The sequence below is a fragment of the Pseudophryne corroboree genome, chromosome 1 (assembly GCF_028390025.1).
Source record: "Pseudophryne corroboree isolate aPseCor3 chromosome 1, aPseCor3.hap2, whole genome shotgun sequence".
Lineage (NCBI taxonomy): Eukaryota > Metazoa > Chordata > Amphibia > Anura > Myobatrachidae > Pseudophryne > Pseudophryne corroboree.
This window is the reverse complement of record NC_086444.1, coordinates 910,635,423-910,662,137: the sequence shown is the minus strand read 5'-3', so window position 1 is coordinate 910,662,137 and position 26,715 is coordinate 910,635,423.

The following is a 26,715-nucleotide window of genomic DNA, read 5'->3' as shown; positions in this document are numbered from 1 at the left end:
TTACAAAATGTTATTTAAATCTGAAGAACCAATAAGTAAGTTTTGGTCGGCGTGGAATCTAAACCTTTTCAATTTGTAATGTATCCATTAATACAAAACATAGTTTATTTCTGTTTATATGCTAGGTATGCTTTGACAGGCACTTCAAAATAAGTAGTCTGGGTTCCATAAACCTAGTTCTTTCTGTTACATGCAAACACATCAGAGTATGGGACTCCAAGAATAAAAACATAGAGAAAACAAACTTAATAAATCTGTTCAACAAAACAATTGAATCGCATGTCGAAAATACTAAAAAGCCATATTGTAATGACACTGGCCAGAATATATCTTAAGTTATAGGAGAAAACCAACAAAGATCATCTGAAATATATTCAGGTTGCTATATGGCATGTGGTTATTTTTTTACATGCTCTGAGACATAGTTCTGACTTTCTTCCAAGTAGTTGATGAAGCACCAATTTTGTTTTTAGTCCAATACGAAATGTCATGTCAGAAGCATAACACATGCCAAAACTATCACCCTTGCGGGTATCGCTATCCATCTGGATATACATAAAGATGTTTCACACAAAAAAACAGTAAGTGACCCAAGAAAGCTGAGCGCATTTCTTCACACTAATAGCTGCAACATTACTAAATGTTTCCAAAACATCCAGCTTTTCCACAAGGAAGATGTATAGATCCCATAACTGAAATTATTTTAAGAGAGTAATTCTTTGATATCTGTGCTACAGTTCCTGCATAACTATATATTTACATAATGCCCCTGGAAAGTTATGATTGGCTTACTATGAAAGCTCCTGGAATGATTCCCATCCCCTTCACCACTAATTTCCACATAGGCTCGGGTGGGTCTTTGACTATTGCAGCAACCTATACAAACAGATCTTTGTAATATTTATCCCCTTGATAATAAATAATAATAATCCCAGAGTTATGTAAGTAGCTTCCAATGTTCCAACTGAAGTATGCATCATCCAATTAAAAGTAAGGGACCGTGGCTCAGCACACTTGGGACAGACCAGACACGCTCTAGTCCAGTTAGGACATGCACAATATACGTCTAAATGCCTGTGGGGATCCTCTTGGGTTTTAAACACAGGACTTCAGTGCTGCTATACTTCTCCAAATGTCCTCTTGTATTTTTCTCTTCTTTAAAAGTTCCTAGCTGTTATGAGTTCTAAGCAACCTCAAGTTATTTATAAGGCTGGCTAATAGACTGGAGGTTGGCATAGCTCTTTGTGGCTTGTTCCTACCTCTAGCCATGCTTTTTCTCAGCTTTCTATGTGAACTTGCTGCATACTTTACTTATCACTAGCATTTTGCTTTTTGTCTTGTATTGATATGTCATATGTATCCTATTTTCACTGTTCCATTGTTTAGTCTGTGACTGCATTGTTCCTCATGCTTCAGTATTCCAGAGCTGGAGGGAATATACAACTGCTATAGGCCCAAGAGCACATTGTGGTCAGGAACTTGGTGCTAGAGTAGTTGTTTGACAGATCCCTTCAGTTCTTCATTCTTCGTGCTGTCCTCACTCAGTTTTGTCTGATATTATGGTGTCTGTGCCCTTTTATTGTTTCCATTTGCCTCCCATTATTGACACTTCTTTAAATTTCCATCATGAATTTAACCTCTGTGGCTGCTTAAACCGAGTATAGTTATTATCTGATTGTGACTCCTTAACTTAGTTACTATTACAGGTTGAGTATCCCTTATCCAAAATGCTTGGGACCAGAGGTATTTTGGATATGGGATTTTTCCGTATTTTGGAATAAGTGCATACCATAATGGGATATCATGGTGATGGGACCTAAATCTAAGCACAGAATGCATTTATGTTACATATACACACAGCCTGAAGGTCATTTTAGCCAATATTTTTTATAACTTTGTGCATTAAACAAAGTGTGTACATTCACACAATTCATTTATGTTTCATATACAAAAAAGAAAGAATGGGAGCGCAGAATGAATCCAGTATATTGTTTTATTTAAAATATTAATGTGTCATCCACATAAAAATGCAGTACATAAACTAGCCTAAAAATAAACAGTTGATATTATATAAATATAAACAAGACTGCCATATCTCCTGAGCAAATAAGAATAGAATTAAATATCAATGAAAAGCTTTTAATAAACCCTAATTAGGGCTGTAGTGATGCTTCATAAAAATCAGCCGTGCGTCCACGAGCTTAAATGGTTGTGAGAAGGAGACTGATGAAAAGTGCCTTTGTAATAAGTCACTGTCCTCCTTAAATACAATGGAATCTCATTAATAAAGAGTGTCCCAGTAGTGGACCTGCGGACAACCGTGCTGTAGTGTTAGGTAGCAAATGGATAATGATGGTCAACTTCACTTTGTGGTATATCACCTGATGTGGGAGCCTCTCCGTCAAAGGCGCTGTACTAAGCCGGGTTTGCAGCGGCTCTGTGCAGTAAACGTACAGCTGATCTCGTCACCTGGAGAACCATCCAGATGAACACGGTGGTTTGATTCCGCTATGGAGTGCTATGCCAATCTGGATATGCAGCAGTGAAAAGAGGCTGAAGCAACAAATTCCCCGGCATCGAGTGGACCGCAGCCGCAAGTAATACGGACCTTTCCACCAACGGCCGGGGAATTTGTTGCTTCAGCCTCTTTTCACTGCTGCATATCCAGATTGGCATAGCACTCCATAGCGGAATCAAATCACCGTGTTCATCTGGATGGTTCTCCAGGTGACGAGATCAGCTGTACGTTTACTGCACAGAGCCGCTGCAAACCCGGCTTAGTACAGCGCCTTTGACGGAGAGGCTCCCACATCAGGTGATATACCACAAAGTGAAGTTGACCATCATTATCCATTTGCTACCTAACACTACAGCACGGTTGTCCGCAGGTCCACTACTGGGACACTCTTTATTAATGAGATTCCATTGTATTTAAGGAGGACAGTGACTTATTACAAAGGCACTTTTCATCAGTCTCCTTCTCACAACCATTTCAGCTCGTGGACGCACGGCTGATTTTTATGAAGCATCACTACAGCCCTAATTAGGGTTTATTAAAAGCTTTTCATTGATATTTAATTCTATTCTTATTTGCTCAGGAGATATGGCAGTCTTGTTTATATTTATATAATATCAACTGTTTATTTTTAGGCTAGTTTATGTACTGCATTTTTATGTGGATGACACATTAATATTTTAAATAAAACAATATACTGGATTCATTCTGCGCTCCCATTCTTTCTTTTTTCATATTCACTTTGGTTCATTGTTGGGGCAGCCCGCCCACAACTGGTGAGCAGCCGTCTGAATCCAATCATATATAGTGTGTGTATTGTAGAGCGCCAATTTCTTGTATACACTCATGTTTCATATACACCTTATACACACAGCCTGAAGGTCATTTAATACAATATTTTTAATAACTTTGTGTATTAAACAAAGTTTGTGTACACTGAGCCGTCAGAAAACAAATGTTTCACTATCTCAGTCTCACACAAAAAAGTCCGTATTTCGGAATATTCCATATTTCGGAATATTTGGATATGGGATACTCAACCTGTATCACTCTTACTACATGTCCATAAAACATATACCTTCTTTGCAAATATTTTTCATCCAATTTGCGACCTAATAGCAATGTGAAGTGACTAGGACACACCAAGAGACTGTGCTGATTAATTTTATGTGAGACTTGTATATCTGAATGCGTCTAAGTCTCCGAATCTGTATCTGAAGAGCTACGATGCAGCAGCAGATATTTTCCAGAGCAAGTTCCATTGTGCTACATATACAGACTCAGTCGCACAAAGATATACGTCGTAAGTGTTGCATATTCATTAGCACAGTCTCATGGTGCATCTTAATCACACTGCATTGTCACCGCAGAGTCACATGAGACATGTTGGCTCACTCCCACCAGGCATCTTGGGATACATGGGGTATTAAGGCTAGATGTATGAGGACACATCTGTATAAACAATCATTCAAATGACCTCTATGGAGACAAGATGGAGTCATCAGAACATATACATATGTGTCTGTGCGTGCGTGTGTGCATGTGTGCGTGTGTGTGCGTGTGTGAGTGTGTGTGTGTGTGTGTGTGTGTGTGTGTGTGTGTGTGTGAGTGTGTGAACTAAAGGTAATATTTATCAATAAAAGCAGATCTGACTCACGTGCCAGTGTCCCCTAAGGGGCAGGAATGTTCCTGCGCAACCTCATCCTCTCCCCACCCCATTCACATTTAAAACCACAGCTGGCTGCCCGACTCAGGGAGGCTACAGCCCCTGTACTGATTACTGCAGAATGCAGGGGCAGTCCACATGGGATCATGTGCTCTTGTCATAACCAAGAACCACAAAGAATGCAGCAATAGATAAGAATAAACATAATCTGATCATCAGAGACCCTCCTATCACCAGTCCTGCTACAGCCACCCTTACACTGCCCCAGCACTCTCCTCAGTATACCCACTGCACTGAGATACATGCTTATAGAGCGGGGATATATTAGCTGTTAACCCTAGCAAAGCACCAGGGTGCATAGCAGGGGGGTTAGGGAGAAAGAGTAAGTGACTGTTATCACAATAAGTGGACACATGGGTTTAAATCAGTGTATTTCAACCGCTGTGCCGCGGCACACTGGTGTGCCGCCAGCGGTTGTCAAGTGTGCCGCCGCCGCCAGAGATCCCTGCTGCCAGTCCCAGTCTGCTGCCGTCTTCACTATACAATGACCGCGTAAGAGCTGCCTGCGCTGCCCGATAGTGATACTGACTTACAGCATCACTATCGGGCAGCGCAGGCAGTTCTTCTGCGGTCACTGTATAGTGAAGACGGCAGCGCTCCTGCGGGCCCGCCTGTGACCCCTACGACGTGGCGTGACACATCACCATCCAGCCCGGGTAGCGTCTAGTTTCGTGGCCCATGCTGCTCTGCTCCTCACTGCTCCTGCCGCTAAGGGGGAAAAGAAAAAAAGGTTTGGGCCAGTGCTTTATGATTATGAGTGTGTGCAGTGCCATTACTATGTGTGTGGTGGCGTTACTATGGGGTCAGTGTCTCTGGTGGCATTACTGTGGGTGTCATTGTGTTTGGTGGCATTACTATGGGGGTCAGTGTGTCTGGCGGCATTACTGTGGGGATCGGTGTGTGTGGTGGCATTTACTATGAGGGTCGGTGTGTGTGGTGGCATTACTATGGGTGTCAGTGTGTTTGGTGGCATTACTATGGGGGTCAGTGTGTCTGGTGGCATTACTGTGGGGGTCGGTGTGTGTGGTGGCATTACTATGGGGGGGGCAATGTGTGCAAATACTATGGGGGACAGTGTATGGCAATACTATGAGGGTTAATGTATGGAATTACTGTGGCAGTGTGTTCAAGTACTGCGCATTATTTTAATAACTGTTGGGGACAATGTGTCTGTGTTTTTCCCCTTGGGGACAAATATGTTTGTTTTATTTCCCTGTATGTGTTTTATTTTTCCGTGGGGTACCGATGGTGTGCCTTGGCAATTTTTAAATATTTTTGGTGTGCCGCGAACTGAAAAAAGTTGAAAATCACTGGTTTAAATTATGCTATGGAGTCCAGGATTGCATGGCAATTGGGCCAAGAATGAGGGCACCTGGACTAATGGGCTGCAAGATGGCTATGGCACAGATACCTATTTAGATAGATGTAAGAGCCCATGGGAATGCTTACAGTGTAAGGGACCGGGACAACTCCTACACACTCTTTTGCAGAGTGCAGTTATCAATCACTGTCTTACCGTTAGAGCATTGATAGTCAACTCTGCACCAAAACTCTGATCTGGGTGGTATCTAGTTTTCTTTGCTAGTCCAGCCAAGGCAATCAACTAAGGCAGTCATTGCCAGTTTGTTGGGGTTGGCAATGTACCAGTTTAATGCCATGGTTGAGTTATATTGTCATGTGTGGGATACAGAGTGATTCAGGTGAATCTGTTGGTTGTAAATATAGCGGGGTCACTGGCCTTGGTTACACACTGCTCCGAAGAGTGGTGATGGTAGCCTGGGTAGTATCACCATAGCTCACCATACAAAGCACTAAAAATAGGATCTTAAATAACTGAGACGGCCAGTCGGACTTAATCCTCTGCTGTAATGACTTAATCCCCTGCTGTATTGTTCTCTGTATTGTATTGCAGCTGAGAATAATAGAGGAATGGTTTATGCTAATAAATCATGTTGTTCCTAGGTGCAGAAAACTAGTAAAGATAACCGTGGACCCATCTGTACCACGCTCTTCAAGGCAAATCCAGGGCAATCAAGATTGCTCTCACTCTTTGATGCCTGATCCGCTTGAGCACCCTGGGATCAACGGAATAGGAGGAAACAGGTAGACCAGCTGGTAAGGCCAAGGCGCTGTCAGCACATCCACTGTGCTCGCCTGAGGGTCCCTGGTTCATGAGCAATAGTAGCGAAGCTTCTTGTTGAGGCAGGAGGCCATCAAGTCTATCTGTGGGCATCCCCACCTGTCGATCTGTTGAAACACGTGAGGGTGTAGTCCCCACTCCCCTGGGTGGAGGTCATGGCGACTCAGGAAGTCCACTTCCCCGTTGTCCACTCCCGGAATAAAGATCGCGAATGGTGCTCTTGCATTTCTTTCTGCCCAGAGGAGTATTCTTGACACATCTCGCATGCAGGCCCTGCTTTTTGTCCCTCCTTGTAGATTGGTGTATGCCACGGCCGTGGTATTGTCCAACTGAACCTGGATCGCCCGATCCTGGAGTAGAGGGGAAGCCTGAATCAGAGCATTGTAAATGGCCCGAAGTTCCAGGATGTTGATCGGAAGGAGGACCTCTTGGGCAGACCACCTGCCCTGGAACTGCGCCCCCTGGGTGACAGCTCCCCATCCTCTCAGACTCGCATCCATCATAAGGAGGATCCAATCCTGAAATCCTGAATCTCAAAGCATCCAGCAGGTTGGAAGACTGAAGCCACCACAGGAGGAGAAATCCTGGCCTGGGATGACAGCCAAATCATCCGGTGCATCTGAAGATGGGAACCGGACCTCTTGTTCAGGATGTCCAATTGGAACAGTCTGGCATGAAAACTTCCGAACTGAATCGCCTCGTACGAAGCCACCATCTTTCCCAGCAATTTTATGCACAGATGGAACACCAAATGTGTGCACCAATGTCCACACCTAATGCGTGAACAAGTGTGCACACTCCCCAGCGCTGATATAGATCAAGAAATGGAAGTTGAATGATGGTGCAGGCTGCTGCCCCAATTATAAGGATAATTGTATTCCTTATATTAAACAGACACCAATTAATCTGCATAGGAGAAACCCCTTTGCAAATAAAGAGGGGCGCTGACTGCACCAATCAATGGAGACCACACAATTATATCAATCATAAAATTACATAGAATTTATTTTTAAAAAACTTAATTTTCTCATACATGTGCTGCAGCACACACAAATGTATACAATCAAACAACCATGATTAATTATGCATCAAACCATATAATTCTCAGGTTAAAACACCATGGCTACTATAACGGCAGCAATCAATCAATTGACATTCAATTAGTAGATGTTTCAATTAATGTCCACTGAGTCGTGAAATGTGAGGTATGGGCTGATCTTCAAACACTATGTGTTCAAGTGTTCCCAAAAGAAGCATAGAATTGTGTGTACACACTGATTAATATATTGAATTATAGCTATAATTGTTATATCACCTCCAACTGGTTTCAAACTGTATGTTGATCCATGATTCTACTCCCTCTGCTGGTACTCATTCCATTCAATTGCAGACTGGCTGGAGTAAATTTTTTTGCAGACAGCTACAGTGCTCCGGCTCCCTCTGCTGGTGGTTAGCCGTAATAGCGGGTACACTGATAATTTTGCCGTGGATCTTAGGCTGGATTCCAAATGATGAATGGAGGTGATACAACCTGACACAGTCCACTCGAAAACGCGTTTCTCCGCCTTCTAGCTCCTCAGCGGCTTCCTCAGTTCGAACTGAGGAAGCCGCTGAGGAGCTAGAAGGCGGAGAAACGCGTTTTCGAGTGGACTGTGTCAGGTTGTATCACCTCCATTCATCATTTGGAATCCAGCCTAAGATCCACGGCAAAATTATCAGTGTACCCGCTATTACGGCTAACCACCAGCAGAGGGAGCCGGAGCACTGTAGCTGTCTGCAAAAAGATTTACTCCAGCCAGTCTGCAATTGAATGGAATGAGTACCAGCAGAGGGAGTAGAATCATGGATCAACATACAGTTTGAAACCAGTTGGAGGTGATATAACAATTATAGCTATAATTCAATATATTAATCAGTGTGTACACACAATTCTATGCTTCTTTTGGGAACACTTGAACACATAGTGTTTGAAGATCAGCCCATACCTCACATTTCACGACTCAGTGGACATTAATTGAAACATCTACTAATTGAATGTCAATTGATTGATTGCTGCCGTTATAGTAGCCATGGTGTTTTAACCTGAGAATTATATGGTTTGATGCATAATTAATCATGGTTGTTTGATTGTATACATTTGTGTGTGCTGCAGCACATGTATGAGAAAATTAAGTTTTTTAAAAATAAATTCTATGTAATTTTATGATTGATATAATTATGCACAGATGAATGGAGACTCGAGCAGGTCGGAGGACCATGCAAACCATTTCTTGGAGAGTTCTCACTTTTTCCTCTGGGAGTAACACTTTCTGTGCTACAGTATCCAGTAGCATCTCCAGAAACAGGAGCCACTGAGAACGGTTCAGGATGAGACTTCTGCAGGTTGAGGATCCACCCACGGTGAGACAGAAGTTGGATAGTGCGATCTATATGGAGCAATAGAAGCTCCCTGGTACTCGCTTTTATCAGGAGATCGTCCAGGTACGGAAATACGTTGACCCCCTAGACCCTGAGCTGAAACATCATTAAAGCCATCACCTTCATGAACACCCTCGGAGCTGTAGACAAGCTGAAGGGTAACACCTGAAACTGGTAGTGATCGTTCAGTAGGGTAAACCACAGATAGGCCTGATGAGGAGGCCAAATTGGGATATGTAGGTAAGCGTCATTGATATCCAGGGACACTAGGAATTCCTGTTGTTCTAGGCCTGCAATCATCGCTCTCAAAGATTCCATCTTGAATTTGAAAACCTTCAGGTAAGGATTTAAGGACTTCAGATTCAGAATGGGTCTCACAGACTCGTCTGGTTTTGGTACTACAAACAGACTGGAGTAGTAACCTTGTCCTCATTCTTGTAGGGGTACTGGAACAATGACCTGGGACTGGACCAACTTTTTGACGGCCAGTAGTAGCGTACCTCGCATGTTTTCCAAAGCTGGTAAGCTTGATTTGTAAAATAGTTGGGGAGGAGCACTATTGAACTCCAGCTTGTAACCCTGAGAGATAAGGTCCCTTACCCAAGAATCTTGGCAGGAACTGTCCCAGATGTGGTTGTAGTGATGTAACTGAGCTCCCACCATGAGATCCCCTCGGGGTGGGTGGGCACCGTCATGCTGAAGTCATTGCGGAAGCAGAATTGGTGCTCTGATCCTGAGATCTGGCAACGGCTGGTTTCTTAGGCTTACCTCTGGTACCTATAGCTGCGTTGGAGGGCCCCCTTGCCCTAGATAGAAATCTAGAGGACCGAAAGGACTGAGTAGATGGTCGCGGGTAGGTACGTCTAGCAGGCAGAGCTCCTGAAGAGAGAAACATGGATCTCCCAGCAGTAGCTTTGGAGATCCATACATCCAATTCACCTCCAAAGAGCCATTCACCTGTAAAGGGAAGCGATTCCACATTACATTTGGAGTCAGCGTTAGCAATCCACTGATGCAACCATATGGCTCTGTGCGCAGACACAGCCATAGCAGAGGTCCTAGCATTAATATTGCCAATCTCTTTAAGGGAGTCACAGAGGACTCTTGCCGTGTCCTGAATGTGTTTTAGAAAATTTACAGTAGTAACTAAGGTCATATCACCTGAAAGACCTTCCTGAATTTGAGAATGAATTGCATGTGTCATCCAGCAACCAGCAATAATCCGGTCTTAGAACTACACCTGCAGCAGTGTAGATAGATTTTAGAGTGGCCTCAATTTTCCTATCTTACCGTAAAGGAGCCCGTAGCAGGAAGCACCACCTTTTTAGAAAGGCGAGAGACTGACACATATACTGCTGGAGATTCTTCCCAGAATTTTCTGCCTTCAGGGGCAAAGGGGAATGTATGCAGAAACCGTTTGGACACCTGATATCTTTCATCTGGATTTTTCCAGGCTATTTAAAATAAGTCATTCAATTCCTTGGAATCAGGAAATATGACTGTCAGTTTGTCTTGTGGGAGGAAAAATGACTGCTAAGTATTAGCATCCTCCAGGGGGAGCTTTAACACATCCCAAATAGCCAATATGAGGGGTTCAATACCCTGGGTAGGGGTGGAATCCCCACTTATGGGGTCCTCATCATCTCCATCATCCTGTATATCATCATCACTATCTGATAGAAGTGCAGGTAGGGCACGTTTTTGTGCACCTGTTGCAGACAGGGGGATGTTTAGCAGTTAGACATGCCACTGCTTGTTGCAGTTCCTAAGTTTTACTTGCATTTTCAATGAGTTGAGATGACATATCAGACATCATAGTTTTGATAGCCCCCAACCAGGAGGGCTCTGGACTCTCCCACACATTGTTATCAGCATTCTGAGATGACTGACTACACTGCTCACATGATATTGAGCCAGATGAACTAGGGGAGAATCTAGCATTACACACACTGCATAACTTCTGTTTTACCATATTGAATAAGAAAAACAGGTACAATACACATACAACACAGCCTGAAATACAATACAAGCCTGCCCTATTGCATGTGAGAGGAGAAACAGGAGAGAGGACACCAGCGCACCCAACGCTGCACAGCCCCAGTGAGGCTGTCAGCGTTTTATATATGTACACAACAGTGAGACTGTCTTATGAAAAATCCCTCAGAGGGATGTTACTTGTGCACACTATAGCGGCTCTCCCCCTCTACATCCTGTACCAGTGATCCACGGACTGTTATAGAGGAGCTGTTGAGGCTGCTGCTGCTATGCAGAGGAAGGCACCAAAATGGCGCTGAGCCTGCTCTCATGTAGCTCCGCCCCCCGCCATGGCGCCGGAGCTACTGTTTTATATTTATACTGGCCCTGTCTCCCTATGTTTGTAGCCTCACATAAATGCTTGGTACAATGTATTTTAGCAGGTCTCACGCAGGGGCTACAGCGGGTCCCCCCCAGGAGGGACCCATACACCTCACCCGCACAGTGATCCGGTGAGTACTCACCACCGATGATCACTTTCAGGCAGTGTTAGGGGTGTGCGGCATGCTACGGCTGCGACAGCCAAGGCGCCATGCCCCGCTGAACAAACAGCCCCTCAGGATGGTGGCCCTGCAGTGGGGAAGCGGCTCTGCACCTCAAGAGGACGGTGACCACCCCCCTCCCCTAACTGCCACGGTGCAGGTATGCTGTTGCCCAAACAGCATACTAAAAGAAATAAAACTTTTAAAAGAAATTGAAGAAAAACTCTGGAGCTTGCAGAGTATGCATCCACTCCCGAGGGCACTTTTTTTCTAAACTGGCCTGTAGGAGGAGGCATTGAGGGGAGAAGCCAGCACACCCAGTTGAAGAAATTTAAAGTGAACTGGCTCCTTTGGGCCCGTCCATACCCCATCGTACTAATCTGTCCCCAATATCCGTTATGGGTGCTAGAGAAATAAGCCTGCATAGAAAGGTTATTTGTATGCAGAGAGGGGATGCAGTAGTAATGTCGACATTTACAATGTTGACATACATAACATCACAACAGTGTTGACAGCTATGATGCTGACATTGTTGAAATGTCAACATTGAACATGTCGGCCACATGCAGAATATTGATATGTGAAATATCAACATTCTGCAGGGACTGGAGGATTGGAGATAGGCTATGAGAGGGGAAGGTTAGTATTAGGCACTATAGGGAGGGTTATGGGTTAGGGAAACTCACCCACTTAAAGAGACCCAGAATCAGCAGATTTCCAGACCTGGAAAACACAGACAGAGCTGATGTACCTGCTGAACCGGGTAAGTCACCACTAGACCACTAGTTTATTTTTTTATGTATACATATTTACTAAGTAGGAAAGCTTACAGGGCAGTCTGAGCATGTCCTACCTATCCACACTCCATTCAAGATAGTGCATGGTATGTGGAAATAGAAATATTTTGTAATTACTGGTAAATTTTGGATGACACCAATAAAACTAGTGTCTTAGTGTTGCCCCCCGCAAGTGGTACCCCTAGGCACGTGCCTAATGGGAAAATCACCACTGGGGAGGGGAAATGTGTGTGATGGGAAACTGACACCACCTGAACTATATCATGTTTCTTTGGGCACAGAAACTAGTGACCCAGCGAATGATGGGTCCAAAATACTAGTAACCATATATTGGGTTAGCATATTATGAAAAACAATTTGGATGATAACATCTGTGTAGTTATATCCTTGAATGTAAAGTTGAGAACTTACAATAGCTGTAGTGGGAGCTGAAGCTGGAGAGAGAAGGTGAAGAAGATACAGAAAAAAAGACCATGGGATTTCAAGAAAGAGAATATGAATAATCCCTCAAAATCATTTATGAGTTAAAAAATACCTTGTAATGTCTGTTGTTTAAGTTTGTAAGATTTATATTATATTGTATTATACAGTATACGGGGCATAATATATATTTCTCTCTACTGTGTATATCTTAATATGTTGATTATATATCATATGTAAAACTTTATACACCAAGCAGATTTTTTTTTCCTCTGGAATTACCTCTAAAAACATTCCAGGAAATTAATTTATGGTCTTTTGTAGCAAGCATACACTATTTTTAAAATAATCTCTTTTGGGTTTGAATGCAAACATATTTTCTTAGGGGAAATATTTTAACAATGGAAAAACCAAAGAAATGGTAGTAGTTCTTAATGCATTGTAGTGAGCAGCGGTCATACTGAATCTCCGGTTTCTGATGAAAATACAGTCTGAGTAATGTACTGTCACTGATAAAGCAGCTTGCTGAAGTGGTTTGTGGTTAGGTCTTTGAATGAAGGCAGTGTAAGGAAATGGCCTTTCATTACATTCCGCAAATCATGTTGACCGGGGTAAGGATTTAATTCTTCTGTTATGCTCATAAGTTATTATGTAGTCGGGATATTATTGCAAATAATATGTCTCATTTAGCCTCAGTGATCAATAAAATAACTAATCTAAGTTCACCATCCACTACACCACTCACACACTGGCAAAAAGCCCACAGTCTACAGCTCTGATTTTTAATGCTTTCTTAAGCCACCTTAAAATGATCAGTCAGTTCTCAGGATCCTTGACAGCAGCTGCAGGCAGCTGTGTTGTGGAGGAACAAAACATCCGATAGACCAAAGTCCAGACTGTACTTGTATCCCAGATGATCCTTGTCTAAAATGGTGGAAACACATCTTTGCCTGCTGAGTAACAGTTTCCACAAGGAAGTAAGGTCCCATATGTTTGTGCTGAATGTGTAGAAAAAGCCTTCCATTCTCACCTATAGGGGTGAGTCATTTCCACATGAACATTTATATCAGGCATAATAACATCATGTCTTTTTTTCTCTGACGCAAGCTCAAACAGTTGGGCACACTTGTTGCAAGTTGCTATAGTATCATGAACTGGAAAATAATATAAGTCAAACATCCAAAAAAACAAGTGTTCCCTGGTGTTTTTAGAAATGACGTTCTAAAACAAGATACTGCTACAAATAAGTAAGTATGCCAAAGAAATCTGTTTTTACAACTCCCTTATAAAGAACATTACTTAATGATTAGAAATGGTCACTTACCTTCTACCAAAACTGCTGTCCTACAGAAAAAATGCCAGTATGTCACATTGTGTTTTTATGTTTTTAGTGCATCTAGATTGTTCAGGCATATAATCACAATAGTATCTTGTCTAGTTCCTCAATGACAATTGTCTGCTGCAAGGTTCTTAGCTTTTAGCATTGTAGATTGCACTCTACTGTGAAGCAGACTTATGTGCTCAGGACCTCCATGGGTTCACTTCTATTTACCAGCTGGATGTCTTTCTCCAAATCTACACAATCTATCTACAGCTTGATTCACAGTTGGTCGCATATACATTTGAAAGTGTAACTTGCGTACACTGTATCACACTGTCATGTGCACAACTTGTGTGGATTTTCTCAGCTCAGTGTATCTTGCATCTGCAGCCCATTAAGCTTGCAGTGTTGGGTTATGTTACACATATAATATTAGGAAGTGTAACTGTCTGTACATGACCCATAGGCCTTGTGCTGGTTTGATAGTTGATGATAATGGCTGAATTTGTATGACTGATTTAAATACTGTGTGTACTTACTTTAAAGTACTACACATTCTTCCACAGAAACCTAAGAGTACAGGCACAACGAGATGACAAAAAGCTGCAATTATGATATCATTAAATCAGGCTCTTATATGTAACCTATGGAGTCCCTTCAGGCTCTATAAGGTAATATAACATAGAAACATAGAATTTGACGGCAGATAAGAACCACTTGGCCCATCTAGTCTGCCCATTTTTGTATCCTTTAGGTAATCTCAATCCTTTTTGAACCTTAATTCTTTATAAGGATATTCATATGCCTATCCCAAACTTGTTTAAGTTGCTCTACAGTCTTAGCCTCTACCACCTCTGATGGGATGATATAGTATATGGTACGGTGGAAATAAGATGGTATATGGTACGGTGGAAATATGTTGCAGTTACTGGGAAATTTCAGACTACCAGTAAGTATATGGGCATCCAAGTACATGCCCAACACCCCCGCAAGCATGTTGTCCACCAAAGCACATGACACAAGTGCCTAATGGGAAATTCACTACTGATTACATTGCAAAGTAGGTACAGTATTATACTCATTTTAGTGCATTATTGTTCTTAATGAATACTAATGTGTTATTTTCCAATAAACATAATATATTATTGACATGTGTATAACAAGAACATAAAATGATGGTGCTATTTGGAAAAAAGAATGTGTTCTTACTGTTAGAGACTAATGACATCCAGAGAACTCTTGCCTCCTATTGCACTACAAGTAAAGAGTATAAGCAAATACACAAGATAATATACAAATATACATACAGTCAATGGAACCGTGAAAACAAGCACACATGCAGTTTGTGAGCGGTAGGGGAAAAAAAGCAAATTTAACTTTTATGTGGAGTTGGGGGCAGATAGATATGTCACAGAGGGAAATGTAATCTGCACTGTGAATTATGAGAATATTCAAAGATACAGTGAGATTATAAAGCACAATGTGCAGGTCAGACAGGTCAAACGCTGCAGGATCTCTTGTAACATTCACTTGTATTTTAATAGTGCCTTATAAGAGCAAGTGATTTCATGTTTTTCAGTATCCTGGGATCTCCACTGTATGTAGTCAGGCTCGGACTGGCCCACAGGGGTACTGGGGAAACCGCCGGTAGGCCCCACTGCCTTGGGGGCCCTCCTCCTCTAGGGATCAGGTTCTAGACTGTGCACTTGAATTATATATTATACATATTTTACCTTATACTACACAGGATTATGATGTATTATTTACAGTACATTGCTGTCATTAATCTGGCACATTAACATGCACGCACTAGCATTAATTACTATATAAATTATCATGGAGTCCAGACCAGGTACTCTATAATGGTTAGCCAAACCTCTGTGGTGGCTGGCCTCACCCTCTTTGGTGGCTGGCCACACCTCTAATTGTGGGCCCCTATCACTGCATACCCCCGGTGGGCCCTTCATGCTCCAGTCCGACACTGTATGTAGTCAATGTCTCAACAGGTCAGACATCAGCGTACACCTACAGCGTGGATTCTCCAAAAACTGCACAATGCTACTGTATATTGCTGTACAGACTGATATTTGTTTTCTTGAGGTTGTCACTTTTATATAGATGATACAAATGTATGTATGCTGGAATGACACCACAACAATGTGGTAGTATTCCAATAATTAAAAGTCATAGAAACATAGAAACATAGAATTTGATGTCCGATAACAACCATGTTGGCCCATCTAGTCTGCCCCTTTTTTTATCATTTAGGTAATCTCAACCCTTTTTGAACCTTAATTCTTTGTAAGGATATTCATATGCCTATCCCAAGCATGTTTAAATTGCTCTACAGTCTTAGTCTAAGTCAAAGCTATAGTGAACTCAGCATTCAGAGGGTTAATTAGGAGATAAAATTGCTTTTGGAACAATAGATATGGCATGCTGCTTAAAGATATCAGATCTAACAAAACACATTTGTTACATATAATACACTCAAGGATATTCCCTATATTACACTGTATGTAATAGCCATTTACTGCAAACTCTATAGTACACCAGTATACTGTATTTACATTGATGTAGACAGAATTGTTTGTACAGTAACTTCTACAGAACTATAATACAGTGAAACAATTTGCTGTTATCTAGATATTTTGTAAATTTATGTAACATGGCTCAAATAAACATTCATCAAATTTTTCTAGCAAAGGTAATTTTTTTTTACAAAAAGGTTATATTATTATTATTATTATTATTATTATTATTATTTGCCACATAGATTCCACAGCACTGTACAAGGAATATACAAAGAAACAATTAAACTTGCCACATCATAAGTACTTTAAATTAGGGATGAGCGGGTTCGGTTCCTCGGAATCCGAACCCGCCCGAACTTCATGTTTTTTTACACGGGGCCGAGCGACTCGGATCTTCCCGCCTTGCTCGGTTAACCCGAGCGCGCCCGAACGTCATCATCCCGCTGTCGGATTCTCGCGAGGCTCGGATTCTATCGCGAGACTCGGATTCTATATAAGGAGCCGCGCGTCGCCGCCATTTTCACACGTGCATTGAGATTCATAGGGAGAGGACGTGGCTGGCGTCCTCTCCGTTTATAGAGAAGAGAGTGAGACAGTAGAGAGAGACACAGTAGTAATTTTGGGGAGCATTAGGAGGAGTACTAGTTACTTGCTGAAGTGATAGATAGTGTGACTGTATATTATCTGACTTGTGGGGGAGACACTGACAGTGGGGAGCAGTTAGAGTCTGAGAGCAGGACTCAGGAGTACATATAACGTACAGTGCACACTTTTGCTGCCAGAGTGCCACACTGCCATTGTGACCACACTGACCACCAGTATAATATATATTGTGATTGTCTGCTTAGGAGTACTACTTGCAAGTTGCTGATAGTGTGACCAGTGACCTGACCACCAGTCACCACCAGTTTAATATATATATATATATAATTGTATATAATATATATATAATATTGTATACCACCTACCCGTGGTTTTTTTTTTTCTTTCTTCTTTATACATACTACTATAGTAGCTTACTGTAGCAGTCTGCTGTGCTGCTGAGCTGACTGTGTCCAGCAGGTCCGTCATCAGTCATTACATAGTAAATATATATACCTGTCCGGCTGCAGTACTAGTGATATTATATATATATATATTGATTTCATCTCATTATCATCCAGTCTATATTAGCAGCAGACACAGTACGGTAGTCCACGGCTGTAGCTACCTCTGTGTCGGCAGTCGCTCGTCCATCCATAATTGTATACCACCTACCCGTGGTTTTTTTTTTTTTCTTTCTTCTTTATACATACTACTATAGTAGCTTACTGTAGCAGTCTGCGGTGCTGCTGAGCTGACAGTGTCCAGCAGGTCCGTCATCAGTCATTACATAATAAATATATATACCTGTCCGGCTGCAGTACTAGTGATATTATATATATATATATATTAATTTCATCTCCTTATCATCCAGTCTATATTAGCAGCAGACACAGTACGGTAGTCCACGGCTGTAGCTACCTCTGTGTCGGCAGTCGCTCGTCCATCCATAATTGTATACCACCTACCCGTGGTTTTTTTTTTCTTTCTTCTTTATACATACTACTATAGTAGCATACTGTAGCAGTCTGCGGTGCTGCTGAGCCAACAGTGTCCAGCAGGTCCGTCATCAGTCATTACATAATAAATATATATACCTGTCCGGCTGCAGTACTAGTGATATTATATATATATATTGATTTCATCTCATTATCATCCAGTCTATATTAGCAGCAGACACAGTACGGTAGTCCACGGCTGTAGCTACCTCTGTGTCGGCAGTCGCTCGTCCATCCATAATTGTATACCACCTACCCGTGGTTTTTTTTCTTTTTTCTTCTTTATACATACTACTATAGTAGCTTACTGTAGCAGTCTGCGGTGCTGCTGAGCTGACAGTGTCCAGCAGGTCCGTCATCAGTCATTACATAATAAATATATATACCTGTCCGGCTGCAGTACTAGTGATATTATATATATATATATATTAATTTCATCTCCTTATCATCCAGTCTATATTAGCAGCAGACACAGTACGGTAGTCCACGGCTGTAGCTACCTCTGTGTCGGCAGTCGCTCGTCCATCCATAATTGTATACCACCTACCCGTGGTTTTTTTTTTCTTTCTTCTTTATACATACTACTATAGTAGCATACTGTAGCAGTCTGCGGTGCTGCTGAGCCAACAGTGTCCAGCAGGTCCGTCATCAGTCATTACATAATAAATATATATACCTGTCCGGCTGCAGTACTAGTGATATTATATATATATATTGATTTCATCTCATTATCATCCAGTCTATATTAGCAGCAGACACAGTACGGTAGTCCACGGCTGTAGCTACCTCTGTGTCGGCAGTCGCTCGTCCATCCATAATTGTATACCACCTACCCGTGGTTTTTTTTCTTTTTTCTTCTTTATACATACTACTATAGTAGCTTACTGTAGCAGTCTGCGGTGCTGCTGAGCTGACAGTGTCCAGCAGGTCCGTCATCAGTCATTACATAATAAATATATATACCTGTCCGGCTGCAGTACTAGTGATATTATATATATATATATATTAATTTCATCTCCTTATCATCCAGTCTATATTAGCAGCAGACACAGTACGGTAGTCCATGGCTGTAGCTACCTCTGTGTCGGCAGTCGCTCGTGCATCCATAAGTATACTAGTATCCATCCATCTCCATTGTTTACCTGAGGTGCCTTTTAGTTGTGCCTATTAAAATATGGAGAACAAAAATGTTGAGGTTCCAAAATTAGGGAAAGATCAAGATCCACTTCCACCTCGTGCTGAAGCTGCTGCCACTAGTCATGGCCGAGACGATGAAATGCCAGCAACGTCGTCTGCCAAGGCCGATGCCCAATGTCATAGTACAGAGCATGTAAAATCCAAAACACCAAATATCAGTAAAAAAAGGACTCCAAAATCTAAAATAAAATTGTCGGAGGAGAAGCGTAAACTTGCCAATATGCCATTTACCACACGGAGTGGCAAGGAACGGCTGAGGCCCTGGCCTATGTTCATGGCTAGTGGTTCAGCTTCACATGAGGATGGAAGCACTCAGCCTCTCGCTAGAAAACTGAAAAGACTCAAGCTGGCAAAAGCACCGCAAAGAACTGTGCGTTCTTCGAAATCCCAAATCCACAAGGAGAGTCCAATTGTGTCGTTTGCGATGCCTGACCTTCCCAACACTGGACGTGAAGAGCATGCGCCTTCCACCATTTGCACGCCCCCTGCAAGTGCTGGAAGGAGCACCCGCAGTCCAGTTCCTGATAGTCAGATTGAAGATGTCAGTGTTGAAGTACACCAGGATGAGGAGGATATGGGTGTTGCTGGCGCTGGGGAGGAAATTGACAAGGAGGATTCTGATGGTGAGGTGGTTTGTTTAAGTCAGGCACCTGGGGAGACACCTGTTGTCCGTGGGAGGAATAGGGCCGTTGACATGCCTGGTGAAAATACCAAAAAAATCAGCTCTTCGGTGTGGAAGTATTTCAACAGAAATGCGGACAACATTTGTCAAGCCGTGTGTTGCCTTTGTCAAGCTGTAATAAGTAGGGGTAAGGATGTTAACCACCTCGGAACATCCTCCCTTATACGTCACCTGCAGCGCATTCATAATAAGTCAGTGACAAGTTCAAAAACTTTGGGCGACAGCGGAAGCAGTCCACTGACCAGTAAATCCCTTCCTCTTGTAACCAAGCTCACGCAAACCACCCCACCAACTCCCTCAGTGTCAATTTCCTCCTTCCCCAGGAATGCCAATAGTCCTGCAGGCCATGTCACTGGCAATTCTGACGAGTCCTCTCCTGCCTGGGATTCCTCCGATGCATCCTTGCGTGTAACGCCTACTGCTGCTGGCGCTGCTGTTGTTGCCGCTGGGAGTCGATGGTCATCCCAGAGGGGAAGTCGTAAGCCCACTTGTACTACTTCCAGTAAGCAATTGACTGTTCAACAGTCCTTTGCGAGGAAGATGAAATATCACAGCAGTCATCCTGTTGCAAAGCGGATAACTGAGGCCTTGACAACTATGTTGGTGTTAGACGTGCGTCCGGTATCCGCCGTTAGTTCACAGGGAACTAGACAATTTCTTGAGGTAGTGTGCCCCCGTTACCAAATACCATCTAGGTTCCACTTCTCTAGGCAGGCGATACCGAGAATGTACACGGACGTCAGAAAAAGACTCACCAGTGTCCTAAAAAATGCAGTTGTACCCAATGTCCACTTAACCACGGACATGTGGACAAGTGGAGCAGGGCAGGGTCAGGACTATATGACTGTGACAGCCCACTGGGTAGATGTATGGACTCCCGCCGCAAGAACAGCAGCGGCGGCACCAGTAGCAGCATCTCGCAAACGCCAACTCTTTCCTAGGCAGGCTACGCTTTGTATCACCGGTTTCCAGAATACGCACACAGCTGAAAACCTCTTACGGCAACTGAGGAAGATCATCGCGGAATGGCTTACCCCAATTGGACTCTCCTGTGGATTTGTGGCATCGGACAACGCCAGCAATATTGTGTGTGCATTAAATATGGGCAAATTCCAGCACGTCCCATGTTTTGCACATACCTTGAATTTGGTGGTGCAGAATTTTTTAAAAAACGACAGGGGCGTGCAAGAGATGCTGTCGGTGGCCAGAAGAATTGCGGGACACTTTCGGCATACAGGCACCACGTACAGAAGACTGGAGCACCACCAAAAACGCCTGAACCTGCCCTGCCATCATCTGAAGCAAGAAGTGGTAACGAGGTGGAATTCAACCCTCTATATGCTTCAGAGGTTGGAGGAGCAGCAAAAGGCCATTCAAGCCTATACAATTGAGCACGATATAGGAGGTGGAATGTACCTGTCTCAAGCGCAGTGGAGAATGATTTCAACGTTGTGCAAGGTTCTGCAACCTTTTGAACTTGCCACACGTGAAGTCAGTTCAGACACTGCCAGCCTGAGTCAGGTCATTCTCCTCATCAGGCTTTTGCAGAAGAAGCTGGAGGCATTGAAGGAGGAGCTAAAAGGGAGCGATTCCGCTAGGCATGTGGGACTTGTGGATGGAGCCCTTAATTCGCTTAACAAGGATTCACGGGTGGTCAATCTGTTGAAATCAGAGCACTACATTTTGGCCACCGTGCTCGATCCTAGATTTAAAACCTCCCTTGGATCTCTCTTTCCGGCAGACACAAGTCTGCTGGGGTTCAAAGACCTGCTGGTGAGAAAATTGTCAAGTCAAGCGGAACGCGACCTGTCAACATCTCCTCCTTCACATTCTCCCGCAACTGGGGGTGCGAGGAAAAGGCTCAGAATTCCGAGCCCACCCGCTGGCGGTGATGCAGGGCAGTCTGGAGCGACTGCTGATGCTGACATCTGGTCCGGACTGAAGGACCTGACAACGATTACGGACATGTCGTCTACTGTCACTGCATATGATTCTCTCACCATTGAAAAAATGGTGGAGGATTATATGAGTGACCGCATCCAAGTAGGCACGTCAGACAGTCCGTACTTATACTGGCAGGAAAAAGAGGCAATTTGGAGGCCCTTGCACAAACTGGCTTTATTCTACCTAAGTTGCCCTCCCACAAGTGTGTACTCCGAAAGAGTGTTTAGTGCCGCCGCTCACCTTGTCAGCAATCTGCGTACGAGGTTACTTCCAGAAAATGTGGAGAAGATGATGTTCATTAAAATGAATTATAATCAATTCCTCCGTGGAGACATTGACCAGCAGCAATTGCCTCCACAAAGTACACAGGGAGCTGAGATGGTGGATTCCAGTGGGGACGAATTAATAATCTGTGAGGAGCGGGATGTACACGGTGATATATCGGAGGATGATGATGAGGTGGACATCTTGCCTCTGTAGAGCCAGTTTGTGCAAGGAGAGATTAATTGCTTCTTTTTCGGTGGGGGTCCAAACCAACCCGTCATTTCAGTCACAGTCGTGTGGCAGACCCTGTCACTGAAATGATGGGTTGGTTAAAGTGTGCATGTCCTGTTTATACAACATAAGGGTGGGTGGGAGGGCCCAAGAACAATTCCATCTTGCACCTCTTTTTTCTTTCATTTTTATTTGCGTCATGTGCTGTTTGGGGAGTGTTTTTTGGAAGGGCCATCCTGCGTGACACTGCAGTGCCACTCCTAGATGGGCCAGGTGTTTGTGTCGGCCACTAGGGTCGCTTAGCTTACTCACACAGCTACCTCATTGCGCCTCTTTTTTTCTTCTTTGCGTCATGTGCTGTTTGGGGAGTGTTTTTTGGAAGGGCCATCCTGCGTGACACTGCAGTGCCACTCCTAGATGGGCCAGGTGTTTGTGTCGGCCACTAGGGTCGCTTATCTTACTCACACAGCTACCTCATTGCGCCTCTTTTTTTCTTCTTTGCGTCATGTGCTGTTTGGGGAGTGTTTTTTGGAAGGGCCATCCTGCGTGACACTGCAGTGCCACTCCTAGATGGGCCAGGTGTTTGTGTCGGCCACTATGGTCGCTTATCTTACTCACACAGCTACCTCATTGCGCCACTTTTTTTCTTCTTTGCGTCATGTGCTGTTTGGGGAGTGTTTTTTTGGAAGGGCCATCCTGCGTGACACTGCAGTGCCACTCCTAGATGGGCCAGGAGTTTGTGTCGGCCACTAGGGTCGCTTAGCTTACTCACACAGCTACCTCATTGCGCCTCTTTTTTTCTTCTTTGCGTCATGTGCTGTTTGGGGAGTGTTTTTTGGAAGGGCCATCCTGCGTGACACTGCAGTGCCACTCCTAGATGGGCCAGGTGTTTGTGTCGGCCACTAGGGTCGCTTATCTTACTCACACAGCTACCTCATTGCGCCTCTTTTTTTCTTCTTTGCGTCATGTGCTGTTTGGGGAGTGTTTTTTGGAAGGGCCATCCTGCGTGACACTGCAGTGCCACTCCTAGATGGGCCAGGTGTTTGTGTCGGCCACTAGGGTCGCTTAGCTTACTCACACAGCTACCTCATTGCGCCTCTTTTTTTCTTCTTTGCGTCATGTGCTGTTTGGGGAGTTTTTTTTGGAAGGGCCATCCTGCGTGACACTGCAGTGCCACTCCTAGATGGGCCAGGTGTTTGTGTCGGCCACTAGGGTCGCTTAGCTTAGTCATCCAGCGACCTCGGTGCAAATTTTAGGACTAAAAATAATATTGTGAGGTGTGAGGTATTCAGAATAGACTGAAAATGAGTGGAAATTATGGTTTTTGAGGTTAATAATACTTTGGGATCAAAATGACCCCCAAATTCTATGATTTAAGCTGTTTTTTAGGGTTTTTTGAAAAAAACACCCGAATCCAAAACACACCCGAATCCGACAAAAAAAATTCGGTGAGGTTTTGCCAAAACGCGGTCGAACCCAAAACACGGCCGCGGAACCGAACCCAAAACCAAAACACAAAACCCGAAAAATTTCAAGTGCACATCCCTACTTTAAATGTAAGATGACATCACTAGAGCAAAGGGGGGAGGGGGTTGGACTGCACACTCTAATTTTAAACATAATAATAGGTGCTTCCATCCTGATACTTGTAGTACCATACAGGGAGGAAACCGGAGTACCCGGTGTAATGGTTAGCATTACTGCCTCACTGCACTGAGGTCATAGGTTCGATTCCCACCATGGCCCTAACTGTGTGGAGTGTGTACAGTCTCCCCGTGCTTAAGTGGGTTTCCTCCAGGTGCTCTGGTTTTCTCCCAAAATACAAAAATATGCTGGTAGAATAATTGGCCCCCAACAAAAATTAATCCGTGTGTGTGTGTGTGTGTGTGTGTGTGTGTGTGTGTACATGTAGTAGGGAATTTAAGGGAACATGTACTAAGCAGTGATAAAAGTGGAGAAGTGAGCCAGTGGAGAAGTTACCCATGGCAATCAATCAGCTGCTCTGTCTATTTTTATGGTATGTAAATTATGAATGTTACATCAATGCTGATTGGTTGCCATGGGCAACTTCTCCACTGGTTCACTTCTCCACTTTTATCACTGCTTAGTACATGTCCCCCATAGACTGTAAGCTCCGCTGGGGCAGGGACTGATGTGAATGGCCAAATATTCTCTGTAAAGCGCTGCAGAATATGTGTGTGCTATATATATATATATATATATATAAAACTGGTAGTAAAATAAATATATATATATATATATATAGTGAGTGAGCGCCCCACTTTTACAAGTACAGTATAAGCAGATTCCCATTATACTTGGTAGTTGTACACTTCAAGTTCAATATAACTCCTTTGTGTCCATTCAGACAGATACTATATGTTCTAATTTCATACATTTATTAAAAGTCCATTTTACATAAAATCATACAAATGAGAAATGTGATAACACAGTTTCCGCATTTTGACAGAAAATTCCTTCTCCCGACTTCTTGCTAGGAAGATCAGGGATCACAATTATAAGAAAAGTCCAACGCGTTTCACCTCTTGGTGAGAATTCATCAGGGGTATATCTTCAGATGTAAAAGAACAATCAATTACGTGTGCACTATGAACACTTTGGGCTGGCTAATCAGACATGAGATTCTTTATGCATATCAATAAAACAAGAATTTTCAAATTAGTGAATAAAGATCAGAACATAGGTCAGTCTGGTTTGAAGGAAGTTCCAAAGGTGAATTCAATCCCTTCTAACAGTAATGGTATTTTTCCAGTGTTTCCCAATGTACAGATAGGTTATCATACAGAACATAGATGTGATTAAGCCCTTACGGGTGAAACGCATCATCATCATCCGCCATCACGTAGCCATTGTGCACATGGAGACCACAAACCCCAGCCGTGCACTGCCGCACCGCTCTGTCTCTGCCATTGTGCACTGGGAGACCTCACAAATGCATTGTTGCATCACTCCGTGACTGTGCACAAAGATACTCCAGACCTTAGGCACACATCATCGCACCGCTTTGTCCATGGCTCCCCCTTGGATACAGGTACTCTCAGTCTGCTTCTTTCAGGACCTTCTCTCATCACGGAGGGAATGCTCTTCAATGCGCAATGTATCAGAGCGAGCCTTTTCCCCTAACAACTACAGCAGAAAGGTCCCATCTTCACTTTAATTATGTACACACGGACTCGCCGATACAGGCTAGTGGACGTAATGACATATTATTAATGCAATTATCCAGTCCGCCTTTTCTATCCCCAAGTTCAGCACTCTCTTATTTATGCATTTGGTACAGTTCTCCTGCACTATCTTTTGATATCAGGGTTATTATCAACATCTAACGTCAACAGCAGAAGTGCTCTTTCCTTCTTTTTCTAAATATATCCTTCTGGGGGGAGCATTCTATATGATACTCTATAACAATGATCTTGTGTTGTACAAAGATTCAAAGATACTGTGGTCAGACAATTGGATGCTATTATTACATTGGTCCTATGCATAAGTGTAAGGTTGCAAATGTTTGTGTGATCAACAGTGGATACTGTTAGCATTTTTTTTTACGTGCACGGAGAATCGCTAAAATATCACAATATTGCACAATTGTGTATAACACTATTTTGTTTCATTCAACTTGCCAATATTACACTTATTAACGATCATTATGTGCTGTGCAGTGATCCAATGACTCTGTTATCAAAAATGTTGATACTATTATTATTCTTGTTATATGCATAGTGCAAGGATACAATGTTTGTATGATCAACACCAGATACTCAAGCAATTCTACGATGTGCACGGTGTACCATTAACATATGACTATATAGTATAAAATTGTACAACACCACACAAAGCTGCATGTTTTGCTCTGTTTATGGAAACACACATTCAGCCCTCTGAGTATCTGTGATATGTGAGTCTGTTTTCTAGCGGTTTATAACGTGCTGGTATATTTCGGATTACACCCACACAATACAGGTGCGTGAATCAAGGTGGTCTTGTAATATGAGATTACACCAAATTGGTGGTTATTAATTACAGTAGTTACAGCAACTTGTAAGTTCTCCCTTTTGAACTGTAATTAAAATACCTGATTGTGATTATACCACAAATAGCGGATGATTATTGTACATATATATGTTTTTATGTCTGTCGTTTGCACCAAAATTTATATTTTGTTTTTTGGGGCATCCTATTCTTAATGTATGTGACTGAATAAAAGTTATGTTTTAAACAACCACACTTATGCTCACATAACTCTGTTGATATTTACTGTTTAAGAGTTCCCCCAAAAAAGAGTCTTCTTTTTGTACATAAATTCTCTCTGACTATCTGGCTCAAGGGAGCACCACCAATCCGTACTATGTGTCACTGGTGAATAATTAAGGAAATTGGTTTACTTTACATTATAAATTATATCCTGCCCT